At 43.2% G+C, this 23,233-nt stretch overlaps 1 protein-coding gene across 1 annotated transcript in view; it reads right to left on the minus strand.

The window, feature by feature from the left end:
• The window catches only part of apof (apolipoprotein F), a 36,141-nt gene that overhangs the window by 2,836 nt on the left and 10,072 nt on the right, over positions 1-23,233 (minus strand). The window lies entirely within an intron of this gene.

Below are 23,233 nucleotides of genomic sequence, written 5' to 3' on the forward strand. Positions count from 1 at the left end.
ATAATGGGCAATGAGGAAATGGCTGAAGCTTTGAGTGACTATTTTGTGTCGGTCTTCATGATGAGGGACATGTCTACCATGCCAAAGGTAGATGTTATGGATTTGATGGGAGGTGAGGATCTGGATGCAATAGCTATCACTAAAGAGGCTGTACTGAGCAAACTTGAGGGCGTAAAGATATATACGTCCCCTAGTCCTGATGAACTGCATCCCAGGGAACTAAAAGAAATGGCAAAAATTATAGTTGAAACTTTGGTGATATTTTACCAAACTTTTCTGGACAGGTCCCAGCAGATTGGAAGATGGCGAATATCATGCAACTATTCAGGAAAGGATATAAGCTAAAGGCAGGGAACTATAAGGCAGTTTATTTAACGTCTGTAGTTAGGAAAATGCTTGAAGCTATCATTGCAGAAGATAGAGCAAGCACCTGGAGCGAAATGGATCCATCAGGCAGTCACAAAGGCAGCAAAGGCAGGTCTTGTCTAACAAATTTACTGGAATTCTTTGAGGATATAACAAGTGCAGTAGATAGAGGGGAGAAGATGGACGTTGTTTATTTGGATTTCCAGAAGTCATTCGATAAAGTGTTGCATAAAAGACATACATAAGATAAGAATGCATCAAGCTGGGGTGATGTATTAGCATGGAGAGAGGAACCAAGAGAAAGCAGAAAGTTGGGGTACAGGGGTGTGTTTCTGGTTGGCAATCGGTGGTGAGCAGGGTGCCGCAATCGTAGGTGCTGGGCCCGCAACTGTTCACAATATACATTAATGATCTGGAGACAAGAGTGTGATGTATCTAATATGTTTTTTTTACACAGCCACTGTGTTCCTGGAAATTATTCCCATTTTCCTGGAACGCATGCTGTGTAAAAAGCTCAGAACGGGAATGACAGTGCCATTTCCATTCTGACATTTGACCTCCTCGACCCCTTGTAAATTTCCCAGAATGCCTGCAGTCTAAAGTGAACTCCAGGCATTCCATAAATAGGACGTATGGATGATGCGCGATGACACGTAAAGCAGACTTCCAGTATGATGTCTAAACTTGCATAAAGAAACAGATTTGAGTTGAGTCACGTGATGGAGTAGTGGCCGGTCAGGGAACTCCAGCCCTCACCAGAAAAGTTAAAAAAAGATAGACCTATTCCTGTTATCAGCTTGTATGAAAGACAGAGTAAGAAAAACAGAATATAAAGCTAGAATATTATCGGACCATTCACCCTTGATATTGACAATAGAGTTAGAGGACATCCCTCCAAGAATGTATAGATGGAGATTAAACTCCATGCAACTTAAAAGGCAGGATTTTAGAGAATTCATTGAACGACAAATTAAAATGTACTTTGAAATAAATACAGAATCAGTGAAAGATAAGTTTATACTATGGGATGCAATGAAAGCGTTCATCAGAGGGCAAATAATGTTATGTAACTAAGATGAAGAAGGACTACAATCAGGAAACAGAGCAGTTGGAAAGGGAAATAACAAATATAGAAAAAGAATTAGCAATAAAGGAAGATACAACTAAAAGAAGAGAATTGGCAGTTAAAAAAATAAAATATGAAACACTACAAACATATAAGGTGGAGAAGAACATAATGAAGACAAAACAGAAATATTATGAGCTAGGAGAAAAAACACACAAAATTCTAGCATGGCAGCTTAAGACAGAACAAACTAAAAGAATGGTATTGGCATTAAGGAAAAAGGACAAAAAAATTATATATAATCCAACGGAGATCAATGAAAACTTCAGGGAATTCTACAAACAATTATATCAAACTGAAAATGAAGGGAAAGAAGACAAAATAGATGAATTTCTAACTAAAATTGAACTACCGAAATTACAAACAGAGGAGCAAAATGAATTAATAAAACCATTTGAAATAGAAGAATTACAGGAGATATTAAAAAAACTACCGAACAATAAAACACCAGGAGAGGATGGATTCCCAATAGAATTCTATAAAACATTTAAAGACTTATTAATTCCTCCCCTTCCGGAAGTAATCAACCAGATTGATAAAACACAAAGCTTACCAGATTCATGCAAAACAGCAATAATTACAGTAATACCAAAAACAGGGAAAGATCCACTTGGACCAGCATCATATAGACCAATATCTCTACTTAACACAGATTATAAGATAATAGCTAAACTATTAGCAAACAGATTGGCCGACTATGTACCAAAAATAGTAAATCTAGACCAAACTAGATTTATTAAAAAAAGACGAACAACAGACAATATCTGTAAATTTATTAACTTAATTCATGCAGTAGAAGGAAATAAAACTCCAACAGTAGCGGTTGCTTTAGACCACACATGTCAAACTCTGGCCCGCGGGATATAATTATATTTGACCCGCAAGATCATTTCAAAAATGTATTAGAGGTGGCCCGCCCTGCAGCGAGAGCCGATGCTGTTTTATGGTAATGCCACCCCCACCATCCTCCCCATTCATTGCACATCCTTCCCCATTGTAACACGAGAAATTGTAACACGAGAAGTCTGTCAATGTCATCAGCCGGCAAGCCAGTTGGAAGGCTCCCCGCACAACCAGTCACTTCTCCCACCTATTGAGCGGTGCGGCGGATTGGCGAGCGCCTGTGATTTCCTGTCGGCGCAACGGGCATGGCAGGCTGCGCACGGCCCCTGGGCAGCGCGAGCCCCGCGCGACTGGCACCGGACGGCCATTCAACAGCACGAGCGCACTTCTCCCGGTCGCCACAGCCTTCAGCGCTTGCACCCGCGCGGACCCCAGGGACGGCTGGTTCGGCCCTGCATGTGAAGAGAGAGATGGTGGCTGTCCACAAAGGCTGATCGGCAGCGCGCTGGGCCTGAGTGGGTGGGTAAGCAGGAGTGGGCAGAGGGTGTAGGTGAGGAGTAATGGGCAGGGGAAGTTATGGTGGTGCGAGGGGCAGTTAGAGAGAGGGATGAGTAGAAGGAGGTGTGGATAGGGAAGAGGTAAAAGGGGACGGGCAGGGCGAGTAGGGGAGGGGTGATTAGAGGGTGAGAGATGGGTAGAGGGAGGAACAGGTTGAGGGGAGAGGCAGTAGAGGGGCGTGTATAGGATGGGGTGGGTAGAGGCAGAGCGAGTGGAGTGAGGGGTGAGTAGAGGTTGGGTAAAGGACTGGTCAGGTAGAGGGATGGTGGGTCGAGGGTGAATAGAGGCCTAGAGCCTGAGGAGTGAGCAGGAAATGCTGAGTCCTGATGCAGGCCAAAATGGACACAGCCTGTGAATGCTGACTACATCTCCACAGGGACCAAATATGTTTCCCTCAGGTCAAGCAAAGGGTGAACTTGAGCTACCTACTCCTGACCTGTAACATTATCCTCCTAAAGTTATATCCTAAAGTTTAACATTACATATGTTGAAAGAAGAGAAAACATGCAGATGTTGTTGAAAATTTTCAATAAATATTTAGTTCGGCCCTTGACTAAGTCCAAGTTTTTAATTTTGGCCCTCCCTGAATTTGAGTTTGACACCCCTGCTTTAGACACAGAGAAGGCCTTTGACAGAGTAGAATGGAATTATTTATTCGAAGTACTACAAAAATTCAGTTTACCAGAGAAATATATTAATTGGATTAAAGCATTATATAAGGGGCCATTGGCAAAAGTGACAGTAAATGGATATATATCAAAACAATTTAACTTAAGCAGATCAACAAGGCAGGGATGTCCACTATCTCCCTCACTGTTCGCGTTAGCTATAGAGCCACTAGCAGAACTGATAAGAACAGAAAATAAAATAAAAGGGATAAAAATAAAAGAGAAGGAATATAAAATCAGTCTATTTGCAGATAATGTTATAATATACTTAACAGAACCAGAAATATCAATAAAAGAATTACATAGGAAATTGAAGGAATATGGAGAAGTATCGGGGTACAAGATCAATGCAAATAAAAGTGAAGCAATGCCAATGAATAATGCGGATTTCACAAAGTTTAAGAAAGAATTGCCATTTAGATGGCAAACACAAGCAATGCGATACCTAGGTATACAACTAAATAAAAACCTCGGCCATCTATATAAACTCAATTACCATCCATTAATGAAAAAATTACAAGACGACTTAGAGCATTGGAAAGACTTACCATTAACACTGATAGGAAGGATAAACTGTATTAAAATGAATATTTTCCCAAGGATACAATACCTATTTCAGTCATTACCAATACACCTAACAGAGAAATTCTTCAAGGAGCTAAAGAAAATAATAAGGAAATTCTTATGGAAAGGGGGGAAACCGAGGATAGCACTAGATAAATTAACAGAATGGTACAAACAAGGAGGCTTACAACTACCAAACTTTAAGAATTATTATAGAGCCGCACAATTAAGATACTTATCAGATTTTTATCAAACAAGGGAAAAACCAGATTGGATCAGATTAAAACTAGATAAAATAGGGGAGAAGATACCTGAACATATACTATATAAATGGGATGAAAAATTGGTGCAACGTAGGAATTCACCGGTATTGCATCATCTGCTCAACATTTGGAAGAAGATTCATGTAGAAAGGAATAAAACAAATTACCAACTACCAAAACTAATATTGATGCAAAATCAGCTAATCCCTTTCACAATAGATAATCTTTCCTTTAGAGAATGGGAGAGAAAAAGGATCAAAAGAATAGAAAATTGTTTTTCGGGAAATAAATTATTATCCTTCGAACAAATGAAGGATAAATATAATATAACTCACAATACAATGTTTGCATACTACCAACTGAAAACCTACTTGAAGGACAAATTGGGAAACAGTCTGAGATTACCAGAAGTTAGCAATTTTGAATATGTGATTACAGACACAATGATAATTAAAAAATTTGTAACAGACATGTACATCAAACTGCAAAAAAAGGAGAACGAGGAAACAAATGGTAAACCTAAACAAAAATGGGAACAAGATCTAAACATAAAGATAAAGAATGAAACATGGGAGAAGCTATGCTCCGGAACTATGAGAAATACAATAAACACGAGGTTACGCATGATACAATATAACTGGATACACAGGCTATATGTCACACCTCAAAAGTTAAATAAATGGGACCCAACAGTATCAGACAGATGTTTTCGCTGTAAAAAGGAAACGGGAACAACAATTCATGCAATTTGGACATGTGAGAAAGTGGAAAAATTTTGGGAAGATCTAAACCAGATATTAAATAAAATCACAAAAAGCAATGTACCAAAAAACCCAGAGATCTTCCTCCTAAGTAATATAAGAAACAAAGAATTTGGACTCGATTTGGATGGAGCACAAAAAAGATTTGTTATGATAGCCCTAGCTGTAGCAAAAAAATGTATTATGTCAACCTGGAAATTAGAAGACAACTTGAGAATACAACAATGGTATATAGAAATAAATAAATGTATTCCATTAGAAAAAATAACATATAATTTAAGAAATAACATTACAATATTCGAACAAATATGGGAGCCATACATGAAACACAATAGAGAAATCCTACCACCTAAAATGACAGAAGGAGAAGATAACGAAAAGAATTGACTCAGTAAAATTTCTTGTTTATTTTTATTGTGTCAACATTGTTTAATGGGTTTAATGTATCTTATAGATTGAACTTTAAATAAATGGGGAAGGGAGTGAGGGAGGGAGGAAAGGGAGGGGGAAAAGGGGGAGAAAACGACACTGTATATATTTAAGAAGAAAAATGTCTGTATGTATCTTGGTCAATATGGTTTATAGTGTGAAAAATTTTTTTTAAAATTTAAAAAAGAAACAGATTTGAGTTTATGTTGATGTTGTGTCAACGACCAATGCCGGGATGTTAGACATTCTTCAGTCCGGTAAAATCACCCAAAGTCTATCCAAAAAACATGTGCAAGTTTGCTGATGACACCAATTTGAGTGGAAAAGCAAACTGTGCAGAGGATACAGAGAGACTGAAGAGAGATATAGACAGGTTAAGTAAGTGGGGAAGGGGCTGGCAGATGGAGTACAATAACGGTAAATATGAAGTGGGAGAGACTAGAACTAGGGAACAGCCTCCAGATTCAGGGTAGTAGATTGATGGGAATTAAGTGATATGGGGAAAAGGCAGGTAGGTGGAGATGAGCCTATCATCAGATCAGCCATGATCTCATTGAATGGCAGAGAAGACTCGATATGCTGGATGGTCGACTCCTGCTCCTATTTCTTATGTTCTTACAAGGAGTGCAAAACTGCTCACAATAATACTTCAAGTGAGGTCACACCAGTGCCTTATGAAGCCTCAACATCGCATCCCTGCTCTGATATCATATTCCTCTTGAAATGAACGTCAGCACTACATTTGACTTCACCATCTGCACATTTACCTTCAGGTTTCCCGCAGGAGGATTCCCAGGTCCCTTTGCTTCTCAAAATTTTCACCTTTCTCCCCATTTAGAAAATAGTCTGTCTGTTCATTTTGTTATGAGCCCAGAGGACCCCAAAACCCAGCAGCAATAGAAATTCACCAAGACAAATGGTGACTTAAACAAAAGTTGCTTTTAATTATCTTTAAACGTGAAAACAGGATCAAACTTTAACATTACTATTAACTTAACCTCATTCTAATTCTAAGTGTATGTAATGTGTATGTAAATTCAGAAAAGTTCTTTGATTCACAGCCTCATCTCACTTCTCACTCCTCCAAGTTCACTGGTTGCAGGCAATTCATATACTGTGCACAGAATTTAACATTTATGAATTTCACTAGGCTTTGGTGCTTGAAAGATAAATGGTTACCGCTCAGGAGGGTTCTTGTCGGTTTTCAGAGAGAGATTTGTTGCTCATTGGACACCCACAACTGTTTCTTTTTGATCAGCCACTTCAGTGTCTTGCCGAAGAAACTTGCCCCGTCAGAGTTTTCCAGATGATAACCTCTTTCTTTCAGCTCACCAGAGTTCCTCTTCTGTTTCCCCTTATTTCAAGTAAAACATTATACAGCCAGCCATCTCCTCTTGTATGGACCACAAGAGCTTTGACCAGGCCGAACTAAACTCACAACCCACCTTCAAAATGCGGTTTTTCCACAAGCTTGCCAGCTTGTCCTGTTCCAGTACCAGCTGCTGCTGCTGAACTGTAGAACTGAAATCTCTCTCTCTCTCTCTCTCTCTCTCTCTGAGAAAAAAACCCACATGACCTTCTTAGAACAGCCAACTGCACTTAGACAGACTGTAGCTCTGGATCTAATCTTCTCAGTTTATTTGTCTTTTGCTTTCCAAAACAATAATCCATTACTCTACAGGATTTCCAATTAACACCTACTTCTGAAGTCCTTATAGGCATTTTTCAAAGTTTTTGCAAAGGCACCTGGAGCCTGGACTGTCTGGCTTGAGCAGAGCTCTGGCGTTTTAAATGAGATCTGTTTTGAAGTGTTTGTATGTGATCCGCACTAAAAGAAACTTGCTACAATTTATCTCCTTTAAAACATATCTATATACTATATAAAATATAACATAATCTGTCATGATTTCTTCTACCAAATTGCATTATCACATGCTTTCCATTGGGAGTTTCATGTAACTGCAACATCCTGATGCTGAAGTTAGGGAGTGTTCTATTTTCCATTATCGTTCACTTTCCAACATTCCATTTCATTTCCCACTTCTCTGCCCATTCTCCTATTCTGTCCAAGTCCCCTTCTGCAGCCTCCTTATTTCCTGCTCCTACACAAACCTCTGTATCATCTGCAAACTTGGCCACAAAGCCATTCATTTCATAATCTAAATCATTCATATACAACATAAAAAGAAGCGGCCCTCAAACCGACCCCTGTGGAACACCACTAGCAACCAACCAGAGATTGATCCCTGTATTCCACTATTGCCAATCAGCCAATGTTCTACCGAAGCTAGTATGTTTGCTATTATACCAGGGGGGTTTATCTTGTTAAAGGCCATCTGGTCCAGGAGACTTATCTACCTTAGACCATTCAGCTTTCTGAGCATCTTGCAATAGTAACTACACTCACTTCCCTTTCCTGATGCACTTGGACATCCTGCACTGTATTAATGTCTTCCCTAATGAAGACTGATGCCAAGTACTCATTTTGGTCGCCTGCCATCTCCTGTCTTCTATTATTATTTCTCCAGCATCAATATCTAGTGATCCTACATCGACTTTCCCCTCTCTTTCACTCTGTATAATTGAAGAAGCTTTTTGTATCCTTTTTGCTATTACTTGCTAGCCTACTTTAAAGCTTCATCTTTCCCTCCTTATAAGATTTTCAGTTGTCTTCTTCAAGTTTTTTAAAACTTCCCAATCCTCTATCTTCCTACTAATTTTTGCTTCCTTGTATGCCCTCTCCTTAGATTTTATGTAGGCTTTGACTTCCTTTATTGGCCACAATTATTTCCTGTTGAAGGTGCTAAAATTAAGGAATGTTCTATTTTCCAGTTAATACCCCTCAGATTAGAAAGAACACCATTAGAAGATTGATGGAAATTGAATTGAAAGCAGAACGAAGATGACAAGGCCACAGTTGTGTTTCGGACTTAGAATTTTTGAACATCGATTAATTGGGTTATACTTAACTTATTGGACCTGGGTCTTCTCTGTCAACATTTGAGAGCCTGTCCTTAGTTTAACATTCAGAGTTATGGAGTCCTGCAGCCATATAGTCATGGAAAGAGGCCATTCAGTTCACAATGACCAGTGGCCACCCATCTTTATTAATCCCATCAACCTTCATGGGTCATAACCTTCCATCCAAAGGTTCATGGTCATCTAGGTGCTTCTTTAATGGTGTGAGTAATGAGTGACTCTGCTTCTATCACTCTCTCTGGTAGTGTGTTCCAGATCCTCTCCACTCTCTGAATGAGAAAGACCTCCCTCAGATTCCCTCCAACTATCTTCCCCCTCCTTACCCTAAATCTATGCCTTCCAATTCTATCTATTTTGACTTGGGCGGCACGGTTGGCGTTGGTGGTTAGTGTAATGTCTTTATACCACCGACAATCAGGACTGGACCGGGGTTTGAATCCTGCGCAGACTGTAAGGAGTTTGTACGTTCTCCCCGTGTCTGCGTGGGTTTTCTCCAGGGGCTTCGGTTTCCTCCCGCCATTCAAAACATACCGGGGGTGTAAATTGGGCAGCATGGACTGGTGGGCCAAAATGGCCTGCGATCGTGCTATATGTCTAAATTTTTTTTTAATTAAAATTTAAGGTTCATGTAGTCCACCTTATCCATAACCCTCATAATTTTATGTACCTCAATCATATCACCTCAACCCCCTCAGCCAGAGGAAGTAGCTCACCAGCCTCTCCTTGTAGCTGAAGTGCTCCATTGCAAGCAGCATCTCCTCTCCAATCACTCCAGAGTTGTCATATCCAACTCTTACTAGTTAACCCAGAGTTTTGCAATGAGTAAAATAAGTATTTAACACCACCTTATCTAAGAAAGTGTCATTGCAATCAGTTAAATATGCCAAAGAAACCTCCAGGGTAATCTTGCAGACACTGTGATTGCCTCCTCCTGGTTACCATCTACCTTGCTTTCTTCAGTGGAATCTCTCTGATCGAACATCATTTGGAAGAAGGAAATGACACACACTTTGTACTCTGTGTGTGAGACTCTGCAACACCTGGCTGAAGGTAAGCTCTTCCTCACAGACGTCACTCACTGAAAGCAAAGGAAGGTAGCCCACCCCACCCTCCCCATGACTTACCAAAACTTCATCAAGGGAGAGAAGTCTAGCCCCTCACTAAGAGTTGCTTCCACCTACAGTGATCCCTTCCTTTTGTATCACGGAGGGAGAGTCTCATGGAGAGAGCTTGACCCCCACAGAGGGTGTTTGAGTGAGAGAGAGAGACAGAACCATTGAACATTGTACAGCGCAGGAAGTAATTGTTTGGTCCATTGTCTGTGCCAATCTTGATGCCAATTTAAATTAATCCCATCTGTCTGCATCTCCATCCCTTGACTGTTTATGTGCCTGTTGAAATGTCTCTTAAACATTGCTGTCGTATCTGCTGCCACTCCTTACCCCGGCAGCACATTCCAGACACTTACCACTCTCTGTACAAAGAAATTACCTTGTAAATCTCATTGTGAAAAGAGTCCTACCGCACAGAAACAGGTCATGTGGCCCATCTTCTCCATACTAACCAAGCTCGTCCCATTTGCCTGTGTTCACTCCATATCACTCTCAACCTTTCCTATCCATGCACCTGCCTAAGTGTCTCTTGGCTGTAGCAATTCCAGCACTTTTTATGATAGCTCGCTCCATGTACCTACCGCTCTCTCTGTGTGAATAAAGTGCCCCTCAGGTCCCCTTTTCAATTTTTTCCCCTTTCACCTTAAATGTAAACCCTTCTGTATTTGGGCTTTTCCATCCAGATGAAAAGACTGACTATCTACCCTACCAATACCTCTCATGAACTTCCAAACTTCTATCAGCATCTGATGCTCCAGAGAAAACAACCCAAGTTTGTCCAACCTCCTCTGATAAGCAATATTCTCCAATTGAGGCCACATTCTGGCAAGCCTGTTATGCCCCCTCTCCAAACTCGCCACATCCAGTGACCAGAAATGCACACATTATATTGCTGTAGTCAAATCAAAGTTTAATTCCGCTACAACATGATTTCTTGACTTTTATGCTCAACATCCAGTCAGTAAAAGGCTGGTTTGCTGAACATCTCCTTTTCCACCCTATCCATGGTGTTCACATTTTCAGGACTCAAATATTCCTTTGGACATCATATCTCCTAAAAGCCCTAACACACATTGTATACTTTCCTCTTGCATTTGATCTCCCAAAGTGAAACACCTCATGCTTGTCCCGATTGAACTCCATCTGCCAGTTTGCCATCCATATCTCCAACCGTACCCTTTGACATCCTTCCTCATTATCCTCACCTCCACCGATTATTGAGTCATCTGGAGACTTACTAATCAGACTACCTACATTTTTGTCCAAATTATTTATAATTGAGATTTTGTGATCCCGTCTGATTGCCTCCTTACAGGAAGGATGTAGATGCTTTAGAGAAGGTGTAGAGGAGATTTACCAGGACGTTGCCTGGTTTGGGGAACATTTTGTATGAAGCAACATTGACAGAGCTTTTCTCTTTGGAGCGACGAAGGATGAGAGAAGGCATATTATGGATGTATAATATTAAATTTACATAGGTTGGTTAAAAAAAAATCATGGTCCAGGCTGACATGTGCTATTTGCCCATAGTTGGGGCCCTTTCCAGGTACTGACGGCTGGGCAAGCCGAGCCCAGGGATTATGAGGGGTATAGATAGAGTAAATGCAAGCAGGCTTTTTCCCACTGAGATTAGGTGAGGCAAGAACAAGAGGGCATGGGTTAAGGGTGAAAGGTGAGATGTTTAGGGGGAACATTAGGGAGAACTTCTTCATGCAGAGAGCGATGAGAGAGTGGAACAAGCTGCCAGCTGAAATGAATGAGGGCTCAATTCTGACATTGAAAATAGGATTTGGATGGGTACATGGACAGGAGAGGTATAGGGGGCTATGATCTGGATGCAGGTCAATGGGACCAGGCAGAATAATAGTTCAGCACAGACTAGATGGGCTGAAGGGCCTGTTTATTTGCTGTAGTGTCCTATGGTTCCACAGGGAAATAAGTAGAGCAGTGATGGAACTGCTGAGATTGCTGTCTTGTCAGGCAAGTAGATCACATGATCTCAAGATGCATCTTACATTCCTCTCCTTCTTAAATGTTCCTCTCTATCCCTCTGTGCTTCTCACTCAGTCCCTCACAGCCTCTGTATTCATCCACCTACCTTTGGTATCTTGCCATCCCTCTGTTACTCCATCCATGTACCTACCCTCGGCAGCCTCTGTCTGGTATCCACTCTCTGCCCTGTCCTTTTGTCTCCCACTATTTCTCTTGTTTTCCTTATGGAGGACAGGAGACTCTACCCATTTCCACTGATCGCATTCCCCATATCCCCATCAATTCTCCTCCAGAATCACCTGCACACCCAGTGGAAGCTTATCAGCAGCCAATTAACCCACTAACCTGCCCACCTTTGGGATATGGGGGGACACAGGAGGTGGGAGGAAACCCATGCCATCACAGTGAGGATATACAAACACCATACTGACAGGACCAGAGGTCGGGATTCAACCTGGGTCTCTGGAGCAGTGAGGCAACGGATCTACTGGCTGCTCCACCCTATGGCATCTGTACAGCGCAATGGAGCAGAGACTCTGTGAGCAGCTCTGGTCCCGAGAAGCAGTGCTTACCTCCTCTGTGTGTGTGGCTCTTCCCCCTCAGAGCTGTGGCGTCCTCCCACGTAGGCAAAGCAAGCTTGCACCACTGCCTTAAGTACAGGAGCTGAGGTAGCCACGATACTCACACTGTCTCACTCAAGCGAAGCGAAGGCAGTCAAGTGAATGGAGCTGTTGACTCCGATCTCTCTCTCTCTGCCTGAGATACTTCTGATTAAACCTGGGAACCTGAGACAGGAGCTGGCAAGACACAGCACTGAGGAAACAATGGTCATCATTTTCTGTCATTGACAGCCATCTAAAGATCTCAAGCATTTTTTAGACCCCCCCCCCCCAACCACAAATACCATGAGCAGACCTTTCAATTTTCGACTGAATTAAATGCTTCATGGAAAAATTCATAGAAAAGTTTTATGTGCATTTCCTGCAATTGAAAGCCAATTTTATATTCAGACATTTTTTTTTCATGATCCCGTGCAGGGGAGCCTTGGTTGGTAAGTTGCACTTTGCCCCTCAGATCCTTCCACAAGTAGCATTGGGGATGGTCGGAAGCAGGGAACCTGTCACAAATTGTGTAGACGGCAGCCATTGTCATAAATGGGAAGAAGACCTCAAAACCCCTGTTGATGTGGAACAGCCATCGATCCTTTAAGGAGACTAAAAAGGGAGCATTCTAGCTTTTCAGTCTCATAAATTACACACGGCAAGCCAGCAGGTGAATGTTTGTGTTACTGGCCCACGTGAAAACTTCCAGGGCAAAGGAAGGGATCAAATGGTCACCCTGTCGCTTGACGCAAAGTTCAGGACATGTTTGTTCGGTCAATCAATATCTGGGGTATTGTATAAACAAGGAGCCAATCCCTTAACTCTGATAAATGAACATTTATCTGAACATCTGGGTGCTCAGATCCCTTTAGGACCTCCCAGTGGTGTTTAGACCTCCCAGTGGTGTTTAGACCTCCCAGTGGTGTTTAGACCTCCCAGTGGTGTTTGGATTTTAAAAGGCATCATCTCTGTCCCTTGTGCTCCATGTAAATGTATCATTACTGTCTGCTGGAGACACAGGAAACAATGAAAATCTGGAGGAACTCAATGGGTCAGGCAGCATCCATGGAGAGAAATGGACAGTCCACATTTCAAGTTTCTTTATTTGGGACTAAGTTGAAATGTGGACTGAACACTTCTCTCCACGGATGCTTCCTTCTACCCTGTTTGCTGGTGTGCTCTCCCTCTCTTATCCATCTCCTGCCTGTGGGACTGAGCTCCTCCTCCTCACCACCCCCGCCCCCACAATATTTTGTTCAGACATCTGCCTACATTCTGTTCATACTTTGATAAAAGGCTCAAGCCCGAATCTTTGGTTATCTATCTTTTTCTTTGCTGATTGAAGTACACTGTTTGACCTGCTGCGTTTCTCCACTGTTGTGTTTTTATTTCATTCATGGTGTCTGCATTTTCATGTTTTACTCCTCTCCACGGACGCTACCTGCCCCACTGGTCGTCTTTAGCTTCACTTTGTTTCCTGTTGCTTCTCTGGGCTCGTGAAACCTCAAGGCAGTTTTGAAATTCATCATAGGTGATCTGGACTCGCTATAATTCCCCTATCGTCACAATCGCTCCAGAGCAGATGCAATATTGCTGCCTCTCCACTCGGCTCTGGATCACCTCGAAAACAGCAACTCGTACATACAGCTGCTCTTCATCGACTACAGCTTGGCCTTCAATACCATTATTCCCTCAGTGCTGGTCAAGAAGCTACAAACTCTAGGCCTCTGTAACCCTCCTCTGCAATGGCCTCCTTGACTTTCTCATCGGAAGACCTCAGTCAATGCGAATTGGAGACTACGTCTCTTCCTCACTGATCATCAACACAGGCATACCCCAAGGATGTGTACTTAGCCCACTTCCCTACTCATTATACACCCATAATTGTGAGGCCGGGCACAATTCCAATGCTATCTACAAGTTTGCTGATGACACCACAGTTGTCGGCAGAATCACAAATGGCAGTGAAGAAGCGTAGAGGAGGGAGGTAGATCAGCTTGTTGAATGGTGCAACAACAACAATCTCTTAATGGAAAGCGTCGGATTCAAACCCGGGTTGCTGTCATTGCAACAGCTTTGCGCTAACCGTGCTACAAATTCTTATGGAATAGCTCCAAAACCCTGATATCTATCTCTGGGATAGAAAATTCAAAAGATTTGCAATTTTGCAAAAGTTCCTTTTCATCTCCATCTTAAATGGCCAATACCTCTTCCCAGCTCTAGAAACTCCCTCTGGGAGAAAAGTCCTCTCTGTCTTCCCTCAGAATCTCACAATTGGAGGGTGGCCAACATAACCCCACTCTTTAAGAAGGGAGGGAGAGCGAAATCGGGAAATTACAGACCAATTAGCCTGACATCGTTAGTTGGGAAGGTGCTAGAATCGGTTATTAAAGATGCAATTGCAGTACATTTGGAAAGTAGTGGTATCATCGCATAGAGTCAGCATGGTTTTGTGAAGGGGAAATCATGTCTGATGAATCTAATAGAGTCTTTTGAGGATGTAACCTGTAGAGTGGAGAGGGGAGAACCAGTGGATGTGGTATATCTGGACTTTAGTAAGGCATTTGATAAGGTTCCACACAGAAGACTAGCGTATAAACTTAAAGAGCATGGTATAAGAAGTATGGTATTAAGGTGGTGTAGAGCTCGTTGAAAGAACCAAAGACTTATTGATCCAAACCATGGCTTTTATTAGCAAAAGACAGGAGCTCTTCACAGGTGGCCGACCAGTCCGGAATGATCTGACCTGGCTAGGGACACAACCCTTTAAGGCCCAGACAATAGGCGTGGCTTAGCTCTCAGCCAATCGCTGTAAGCACAGTCTAGATACAGTAACTATATACACTATGTACATTGGTGATAGATCTGTACTATCACAGGTGGATAGAGAATTGTTTGAGGTACAGGAAGCAAAGAGTAGGACTAAATGGGTTCTTTTCAGAATGGCAGCCAATGACTAGTGGGGTACCACAGGGCTCAGTGCTGGGGCCGCAGTTGTTTACGATATATATCAATGACTTAGGTGTGGGAATAGATAGCAGTATCTCAAAATTTGCAGACGATATGAAGTTGGATGGCAGGGTTAGCTCTATGGAGGTTGCTAGGAGAGTGCAGGGTGATTTGGACAAGTTAGGCAGCGGGCCAGGGCGTGGCAGATGCAGTATAATGTGGATAAATGCGAGGTTATCCACTTTGGAGGTAAGGACAGGAAAGAGGATTATTATTTAAATGGTATCTGTTTAGGAAAAGGAGAGATGCAGCGAGACTTGGGTGTTGCTGTGCATCAGTCATTGAAAGTGGGCCTGCAGGTGCACCAGGCGGTGAGGAGGGCGAATGGTATTTCGGTGCTCATAGCAAGAGGATTTGAGTCCGGGAGTAGGGAGATCCTGCTGCAGCTGTACAGGGCCTTGGTGAGACCACACCTGGAGTACTGCGTGCAGTTTTGGTTGCCTTATCTGAGGAAGGATATCCTTGCCATGGAGGGGGTGCAGAGAAGGTTCACTCGGCTGATACCAGGGATGGAGGGGCTCGCATATCAAGAAAGGTTGGATAAACTAGGCTTGTATTCTCTGGAATTTAGAAGATTGAGGGGGGATTTTATAGAAACATAAAATTCTTAAGGGTTTAGACAGACTAGATGGAGAAAGGTTATTTCCAATGCTGGGAAAAACCAGAACCAGGGGCAATAGTTTAAGGATAAGGGGGAATTTTTTTAAGACTGAGATGAGGAAAAATTTCTTCTCTCAGAAAGTGGTAAATGTGTGGAATTCTTTGCCACAGGAAGTAGTTGAGGCCGGTTCCCTGTCAATATTTAAGTGTAGGTTAGATTTGGCCCTTGTGGCCAAGTGGATTAGGGGGTATGGGGAGAAGGCAGAAACCAGGTACTGATCAGCCATGATCATAATGAATGGCGGTGTAGGCTTGAAGGTCCAAATTGCCTCCTCCTACATCTATATTTTATGTTTCTAAATTTCAATATGATCGCTTCTGGTTTCAAAACACCACTGGACTCAACCTGTCTCACCCTCCCTTGTGAAATAGCCCCATTCAAACCCAGGCATCATGCAGGTGAACTGATTTTTGACATGCCTTCATTGTGAGTTTATTTTGCACCGAGATGGGAGAGTTAGATTCTTATATAGTCTCAGCAGGACCTACCTGGTCTAATACACAGCCTCCAATATTTCATTTGCCTTTCAGGTTCTGTACCTTTCTGCGTTTTGTTCACAAAGACACCCAGATCTCCTTGCACTGCACCCTCTGGGAGTTCCATACCCAGTTCTATTGCAGTTCACCACCTCAGTAGAAACAAAGTCCTCTGCAGGTTAAACATGTTTGGACTACTGCCACTGTTCCATCGTTGGAAATAAAGCTGCCAGTTTATACACAGGAGTGCCTCACCAATTGCAAATGTGTAAATCGCCTGTTCACTGTTTCTTAGTGATAAATTATCCATCTCTTCCCATCACGGTCTGGCATCATGTACTTGTGGCTGGCATGGCAGATAAGACTCAGTAGGACACGCAGGATCCACAGGGCAAGAAAGACCTGTCTTGAACACCCTATCCAAGCAAGGTAGCGCTCATTCACTGCTGCAGGACATGTCAGCCTTGAGTATGTCTCAAGTAATGGCTTGACTCATAGTGAACATTGAGTCATAGCTTATATTTTCTATTATGACTGTTGTTAGTCATGACCAATTATGGGCTTCCATCCAGTACACAACATCTCTCACCCACTACCAGCAAGAAGGAGGTCCAGATGCATCAGAACCTAGAGAAATGGGGGAGATATTGAACAGTTTCTTTTCTTCGGTATTCACTAAGGAGAAGGATATTGGGAGATGTGGGATAAAAAAAGCAAATTGGGTAAATATGGGGAATATAGAGATTACAAAAGGTGTAGTTTTAAGGCTTTTGAAGAATATAAAGGTGGATAAGTCTCCGGGACCAGACGGGATCTTCCCCAGGACATTGAGAGAAGTGAAGGAGGAAATAGCAGAGGCTCTGGCGGTAATTTTTCAAATGTCATTAGATATGGGGATAGTGCCAGAGGATTGGCGCATTGCGCATGTGGTTCCGTTATTTAAAAAGGGTTCAAGGAGGAAGCCTGGCAACTATCGGCCTGTAAGTTTGACATCTGTGGTAGGTAAATTAATGGAGAAAATTCTTAGAGATAGTACTTATAAACATCTGGATAGACAGGGTCTGATCAAGAGCACTCAACATGGATTTGTGGGAAGAAGGTCATGTTTGACCAATCTGATTGAATTTTTTGAAGAGGTGACTAGGAATGTGGATGAGGGTAGCGCAGTGGATGTTGTCTATATGGACTTCAGTAAAGCCTTCGATAAGGTACCACATGGAAGGTTAGTTAGGAAGGTGCAGTCTTTAGGTATAAATTTTGAGATAGTCAAATGGATTGAACATTGGCTGAAAGGGAGAGGCCAGAGAGTGGTAGTGGATAATTGTCTGTCAGGTTGGAGGCCGGTGACCAGTGGTGTGCCTCAAGGATCTGTATTGGGCCCATTGTTGTTCGTTATATACATTAATGATCTAGATGATGGGGTGGTGAATTGGATGAGTAAATATGCAGACGATACTAAGATAGGTGGAATAGTGGATAATGAAGAAGGTTTTCAAGGATTACAGAGGGATTTGGGCTGCTTAGAAAAGTGGGCTGAAAAATGGCAGATGGAATTTAATGCTGATAAGTGTGAGGTGCTTCATTTTGGTAAGAAGAATCAGAATAGGACATATGTGGTAAATGGGAGAGCACTGAGGAATACAGAAGAGCAGAAAGATTTAGGAGTGACGGTACATCGTTCCCTGAAGGTAGAAACTCACGTGAATAGGGTGGTGAAGAAGGCTTTTAGTATGCTGGCCTTTATCAATCATTGCATGGAATATAGGAGTTGGGAGGTGATGTTGAGATTGTATAAGACGTTGGTGCGGCCTAATTTGGAGTTCTGTGTGCAGTTCTGGTCGCCTAATTATAGGAAGGATATAAACAGAGTGGAGAGAGTGCAGAGAAGGTTTACCAGAATGTTGCCTGGGTTTAAGCATCTGGAGAATGGGGAGAGATTGGACAGATTGGGTCTTTATTCTTTGGAGCGTAGAAGGTTGAGAGGGGATTTGATAGAAGTGTTTAAGATTATGAAAGGGATAGACAGAATGGATGTGGATAGACTATTTCCGTTAAGAGGAGGAAAGTTTAAAACAAGAGGACATGAGTTAAGAATTAAGGGGCAGAGGTTTAGAGGTAACATGAGGGGGAACTTCTTTACTCAGAGAGTGGTAGCTGTGTGGAATGATCTTCCGGGAGAACTAGTGGCGGCGGAGTCAATTGTATTATTTAAGAAAAGGTTGGACAGGTATATGGATGAGAAGAAGATGGAGGGTTATGGGCATTGTGCAGGGAGGTGGGATTAGAAAGGGGTGTTTGGTTCGGTGCGGACTAGAAGGGCCTAATGGCCTGTTTCCGTGCTGTAATTGTTATGTTATGTTATGTATGTTAAAATCAGGACTGGCAGCTGGGAAATAGCTTCTTCCTGCAGGGTATGGGATTGATGAATGGCATCCTGCAACCCAGTAAATCTTTCTCAAATATGTATAGATATTTATTTTAAATTATATCTTTCTGCAAACTGTATAGGAGCTTGTTTTGCACTGTTCATTTGTGTGCGCACCGTGGCCCCGAGAAACACTATTTCGTCGGGTTGTATATGTCCAATCAGATGAACTTGAGTCGGTGTCCTGATCAATTTGATCTAATGGGGCAAAGCTCTCTACCTGCATGTGGCTTTGAGTGGGTCCACTCAGATGGTCTTGCTCCTGAGAACCCAGGCATCCTCATTCTCTTCGAGGCTATTATGTCAAAGAGTCATGGCTCAACTTCAAGTTTATTGCAATACACATCAGGGCAATGTACACATTCCTGCAGCTTCATAAAGTGTAACAAGGCAAAAGGGAAGAAAAGAATAATAAGATCAAAGGAAGTGGGGGCAGGGAAGAAACCAAATGAGCAGTAGTCAATATTATCAGCTGTCCGGAATGCAAAATAATGGCGTGGGTCAGTAGTGCAGGCAGATGCCTGGTGGATTTGGAGTGGGGTTATGGTGGGGGCAGTGCGGTTGTACAGCACAGAAACAAGACCTTTGTCCCAGAACATCCTTGGTGCACTAATCCCATTAAACTTCCATGACTAATTAGCACTTTAACCCTCTGTTTTGCCTTTTTTAAATGTGTGTCTAAATTCCTCTTAAACGCAGTGAATGTTCCCGATTTCACCAGCTCCTCTGGCAGCACATATCAACAACTCTCCATGCAAAAATAGCTTGCCTCTCATTTACAACCTAAACCCGATGCCCACTTGGTTCTGATACCACTACCATGGGAAAAAAAGGCGTTGACTATATACCTGATCTGCGCCTTTCATATAATTCTATCAAATATCCTCGGCCTGCTTTGCTCTAAGTAAATTAAGCCCAGAATTTCAAATCTCTCCACAGGACGAAAGTCTCCCAGTTCAGGCAACATCCTGAACTGTAATTTTCTGTTTACTGTATCGCAGTGACCTGAACTGGACTCAGTAATCCAAACGCGACCTAACTGGTGACAGTCACCTTGCAATTGCTCTGTGATGTTTCAGGTTATTGGAAGCCGATGCTTTACACAAAGGTGTTTGTAGAAACAACTCAGCAGGTCATGCAAGATCTATTGGAAGTAAAGGGTAACTACATATTTCCCTTTTGTCAGGCACAAGAAAAAAATAGACAGGCACCTGAATAAAAAGGTGGGGGAAGTAGAAGAGATAAGAGGAAGGAGGAAAGGGCGGGGGGGTGGGGGGGGTGGGGAAGGACAGGAGCGAGAAGTGGGAGGACACGGACTATCAAGTAAGAGGTAATAAATAGGTGGATAGAGCTGGGAGGCTAGAAACTGAGGAGATAAGAGAAGGAAGGAAAGGGGATGGGGTTGGGGTGTTGGAGGAAAGGAGACAGAGGGATAGGGAAGGAGAGACACAGGGGACGGCATTAACAGAAATTGGAGAAGTTGGGTGGTATGCTTATAGCGTAGCGATTAGCACAATGCTGTTACAGCACCAACAATCGGGGGTTCAAATCTGGCGCTGTCTGTAAGAAGGTTGTATCTGTATCTGCATGGGTTTCCTCTCACCTTTCAAGAGTGTACTGGGGTTGTTGGTCCATTGGGTTTAATTGGGAAGCCTGGGCTCGTGGGCTGAAAGGACCTGTGACCATGCTGCTTGTCTAAACTTAAAAAGTCGATGTCAATGTCATCTGGTTGGACAGAATGTGAAGTGTTGATTCACCAATTTGTGTGTAGCTTTGGATTGGCAGTACATAAGGCCATGGTCAAACATGTTAGAGTAGTACCTGGAATTAGGGTGGTTTACCCCTGGGATGTCCTTGCCATTGCAGTGGACTGAGTGAATGAAGGTGCTCAGTGAAACAATCCCCCAGTCTCGTAGACATAGAGACCACACTGGAAGCACCAAATGGTTTTTTTCTCTTTTACCTTCCCACCTGTATCCACCTATGACCTCTTACCCATTAGCATATGTTTCTCCCCTTCCCCTTCCTCCCTCCTTTCAGCTCCACCTCCCCATTCCCCTCCTCACCGCTTCATCCAGGTGTCTGCCTTGTTTACTTAGCCCTGTCGACAGGCCCGGATCCAAACCGTTAGTTATCCTATCAGATCCTCGGGATGCTGTGTGGCCTGTTGAGCTTCTCCGGCACATTTGACCCTGGCATGTGCGGATTTTATTGCTTAAATTTTGTTTATCGGAAGCGTATTGTTTGGTCTGACCCAGTAAGCAACTGGAGCGGAGACAGGAATACAGTGTGTGGGAGGGAGCCAGGGACAAGGGGCAGGGAGGAAACAAAGGGAGTACTCACTGAATGAAAGGGCTTTGTCTGAGAAGCCCCACGATGCAAAATGAACCGGAGCCACAGCCGGTATCTGATGCAGTGCCCTGAATAGGGGGATTGTTGGTGAGGTAACAGATATCTGCTGGAGGATCGCTGGGGAGATCCAACAAAAACAAAATCAGAGTGGAACTTATTGTAGCGTGTTCTTCTTAGATCAGATGCACTCAGACAGGTAGCAGAAGGAGATAATAGTCCACGTGTTACGGACCAGAAAAGTCATCAGCCAATGCAGGGGATGGAGTCTCCATGGATGTGGCGGAGAGAGAGGCTCACCAGATCACCAACCATTGCTTCTACAGATAATCTGCTGTCAGGTCTGGGATCTTGATAGTGCAGCATTCCCAATGAGGGGGTCGACCCAGGATCATTTGACTCGGCCTCAAGACTGGTCGGCAAGCATTGGAGGCATGCAAATGGGGCAAGGCACGGATGCAGTCTGGCAGCCCCATCACAGCTCAAGGGGAGGCTTGAAGCAGGTGGGGGGGGGTGGGTGGTGAGGAAGGTTGACCATCTCTCATTCCTTCTCCTTCACCAAGCCCTCGAGATTGAGAGTGACCTGCTCCCACTCCAGATCTGCATTATTGAGATGAGCGATGTGGCACCACAGCTATGGCAGGGATACTTGGTGGGACGTGGCACTAGGTTTCCTAGGAGGTGGTAACACAGGGCTTCTGCTCCCAAAGAAGAGGCTCGACTGCCTAGATCCTCCCTCTCCATTTTGAGTCATTCTGGATCAGAGATTCCCAAGAGTCTGGCGAGGTTCATTGAACATAGAGCATAGAGCACAGAATAGAACAGCACAAGAACAGACCCTTCGGCCCAAATGTCAAGTATATTGTCATCTGCAACCTACAATCTGATGAAACAGTGTTTCTGGTCTTTGGTGCAAAACACGCAGGCATCCAACCAGACATAACACACATATAGACAAACAATACCTATGCAGGGCAAGGATTCAAATATACAAATAAATAAATAAATATTGGCTCATTAGTGTGAAGGTGTCAGATGGTTAATGTGAGCAGTTCCTTTGGGAACTCAGCTTTCTCACTACCCTTTCCTCAGCCTGGCGGTGCTGGCTCTGATACACCTATATCTCTTTCCCAATGGGAGTAGCTGAAAGGTGCTGTGTGCAGGGTGGAAGGGATCCTCAATGATTTTGTGTGCCCCCTTCAGACAACAATCCCAATAGATCACGTCGATGGTGGCGGGGCGGGGAGGCGGTGGTGGGGAGAAGACTCCAGTGATCCTCTCTGCCACTCTTATGGATTGACCTCCCATCTATTTCTTTGCAGCAAATGTGCCACATTGTGATGCAGCCGGCCAGGACATTCTCAGTAGAGCTCCTGTAGTAGAATGGCATAATGTTGGTCATAAGCCTTGCCTGCTACTTGTCTTCTCAGGAAGTGCATTTGCTGTTGCGCCTTCTAGACAATTGAGGAGATGTTGTGTGTCCATAATAGGTCACTGGTTAAGTGAAGTCCAAGGAACTTTGTGGTCTCCAATCCCTCCAGTAGAGTTATTGTTGTGTAGTAGAGGGTGGTCATTCCTGTTTCTCCTGAAATCCACAATCATCTCCTTCATCTTGACCACGTAGAGACTCAAGTTATTCTTCTCGCACCATTTCGTGAAATTTTCCACCCCTTCTCTGTAGTGCGACTCATCGTTGTTGCTGATAAGGCCGACTGCAGTTGTGTTGTCTGCAAACCTGATGCTACTGTTGGAGCTGGATCTGTCAAGGTAGTTGTGGGCCAGTGGCATGAGCAGGTGCAGGCTGAGCACATGGGCCTGTGATGACGACAAGCATTATATCTTTAACAACCATGAAACCAAGTGAAACTACCCCCACCTGCATATACGTGGTCCATATCCCTCCATTCTCTGCACATTCATGCCGTGATTATTGGATAGCTTCTAAACCTCTTTCGTTATCTGCCCTTCAGATCAACGTTCTTTTGGGCCTCAATTTTCAGATGCCTGCAGGTCTGGTTTCCTGTGACAGGTGGTTGTGGTTTGCGTACAA

The sequence above is a fragment of the Narcine bancroftii genome, chromosome 5 (genome assembly GCF_036971445.1).
Source record: "Narcine bancroftii isolate sNarBan1 chromosome 5, sNarBan1.hap1, whole genome shotgun sequence".
Lineage (NCBI taxonomy): Eukaryota > Metazoa > Chordata > Chondrichthyes > Torpediniformes > Narcinidae > Narcine > Narcine bancroftii.